This window comes from Meleagris gallopavo, chromosome 4 (genome assembly GCF_000146605.3).
Source record: "Meleagris gallopavo isolate NT-WF06-2002-E0010 breed Aviagen turkey brand Nicholas breeding stock chromosome 4, Turkey_5.1, whole genome shotgun sequence".
In the NCBI taxonomy this organism is placed as follows: Eukaryota; Metazoa; Chordata; class Aves; order Galliformes; family Phasianidae; genus Meleagris; species Meleagris gallopavo.
Genome location: NC_015014.2, coordinates 42,902,685 through 42,905,371, shown reverse-complemented (window position 1 = coordinate 42,905,371; position 2,687 = coordinate 42,902,685). Strand labels below are relative to the sequence as shown.

General features: G+C 33.9%; 1 long non-coding RNA gene across 1 annotated transcript; it reads left to right on the top strand.

The window, feature by feature from the left end:
* Positions 1 to 4: 4 nt before the first annotated feature.
* LOC109367348 lies at positions 5 to 1,942 on the top strand. Its single transcript, XR_002114410.1, has 2 exons — positions 5 to 55; positions 1,839 to 1,942. It is a non-coding gene; the product is annotated as an uncharacterized LOC109367348 (long non-coding RNA).
* The last annotated feature ends 745 nt before the right edge of the window (positions 1,943 to 2,687 follow it).

Genomic DNA, 2,687 nt, shown 5'->3' with positions numbered 1-2,687 from the left:
TTTTTGGCATGAGCTGCAACAAAGTTGCTTTTGCAGCTTGGCCTTCAATGTTAAGGTAAGCTTATCAGATCTAGACAGCTACAGCTATCTCTGGCATTTTTGTGCAGTACTGCGGTGTGGGTTTTTCAAGAAATTCTAACTCTCTTCTAACTAACTTCTGAAATAGGGCACTCAAAGTTATTTAATTACACTTACTAATTATGATAGCACTATCAAATAGAAAAAGCTGCTACAGATAGGATAAATAGTAAGTATCCCATGAAAAATAAAAGGAAGGCAAAGCATAACAGACCTGAAAATACCAGCAAAAGACATATACAGATGCACAGAGAGAGAGAGTTTATTGGTGAGATCCAATAAGGGACTTGCATACCTAAAGCAAGCTTTAAGAGGAATTTAAGTACCGAGCTCCTTAAAAAGAGATCTAAGAAATCTCACACAGCTGTTGCCTGAGAAGATGCCTAAAGTCAGAAGACTTTTTAATTTATATCCCTTGAATGTCTAGGGTTTTAATTCTGCAGCAGCTGGAATAGTTCAGCACTTACTCTTCAACCAGTACAGTCTTCAACTGAATTGTCAAAGTGACTCTACTTTGTCAGTATTTTCAGGCCCCACTAAACACGCAATTGTATTCAGAGATTCTTAAAGTTAGGTGTATCTGGTTGCTTTTCACATTTATATGAAGGATGGTGAGATGGAGTAACTTTTTATTTAACAACCTATCTTCAATTACTTATCTGAGCTGGAAGATTCAGTTTGGTTCTGAGAGTTTTCAAACTTGTCTCATCTCTCCAAGTAACTTATCTAAAGTGTGACAGCATGAATTTAAATTGTATTGGGAGCATGAATTAGAAATGAGAATGTCACTTCCTGCTGAATGCTCTATTCTTTGGGATAAATCTCACACGTTATTTCTGTCCCTATAGACTTCGAATCCTTTTCTTCTCGATGGCACAACTTTAACGGGAACAAAGCAGAGCCATCTTTGTTTTTAATATCCTCTCTTCTTGGGTAGAATCACTTTTCTGACATATATTGATTTAAATCTTTTTGGTTTAACAAGGGCATGCAATGGCAATGGGTTGCTGTATGAGAGGTGTTTTTCTTCCTTCTGTTGCCTCAGCCATGATTTAACAGAACGGTAGCTGGATCCTACAGTTAGAGAGGACTGTGGAGAGGACACATCAGTGTCTTGTCCTGAGTTAAGTTTCTAAGGGCTTGCAGTAGCATTGCTGCCCTTCCTGCGGGCTGACGTTAGGTGACTCTGATGCATGGGGTGGTACCACCTCCTCATATGTACTAACTAGCATAGCTGGATATTTCATATGAATTTCTAAACTTTTATTGGGAAGGGAAAATAGAAAAAAAAAATATTGGAATTGCATAATTTTTATGTCCAGATAACTTATTCCTTGAGTGGTGCTGGGATTAAATGTATTCCCACCAAAAAATGATAATCATCACACTTAATTATTGATATGGGTGTGTATGTGTATGTTTTTATATATATTAGCATCAATTACTGTTGATGAGCAAGATTCAGTAATCTAATCTGATGATTATATTTTGAAGTTGTGAAAATATAGTGACTGCCTTGAAGACACCAATTTGATTTGCTTGTTTCCCTGTTCTCATGTTCATTTCATTTTTTCCCCTCATATGTGATATCCAGTATAGAGCTATAAAGGTATGCATTTCAAAAGATAGCAGAATTTTTCTATGCTTGCAGGACAATAAAATTCTAAATGTGATCAAGAAGTTTTTATTTTAGGCTTGTCTGGTTTGAAAACCTTGTTTAGCTCCAGGTATGATACAAGTAATGTTTGTCTTCTCTTTAGGAAGAGAATCCTTGGACTGATTGGACTTCTTCCTTCTGCTATTGTTGCCTGGTAGGAGATTCACTTAATCAGTAGATTAATAAAGTAGCTAAATTTGAAGTGGAAAAGCTTGTTTTTTTGCTCCTATCAATATACATTGACATATATTGTAACAATTCAAATTGTCATGACTTGATAGCTTTAAATTCTAAATTTAAAGAGATACAGAGCAATACACTGTGTAGTCATATTTATTCTTGATGTTCGAGTGCTTTTAATACAGAACTGCAAACTGAATAAACAGAACAAAAAGCAGAATAGTTAAAGTAGAACTAAAAAGGCTTTCAGTAAGGAAGAAATTGCTTTTACAAAAATGTTTCACTAAGAAAGTGTGCAAGACAAGTAACTCAGCCAGCATTTACTTTCAGTTTATCAGGATGTTTTCTGCCAGCTGAAAGTTACTGACTTAGGATTTTATTGAATGTACTAAAGTTTGTTTGTTTTTTAGTATTAATGATTCACAGTGAAGAAAAAGGATAAGCTGATTATTTATAAATGAATATAGAGCAAAAATTCAAGATAATGATTGAGATTTGTGTTCTGTGCTACAATTTGATACTTAAACAATAATTGATTCTGATATCTTTTTAAATATTATCTGATATGTTTTTTGTTATATATACTTACATATGTTCTCTACTACATCCTTGTTAATTTGGGTGCTTTGCATCTACTTATGATCATCCTCTGAGATACTTAGTTTTGAATATATATTGTCAAATAAAGTTCTTTTGATTTTGAACAATTATTGACGTTCATTCTTATACCCTTAAAAAAAAAACCAAAAACAAGCGTTATGTTATATTTGTA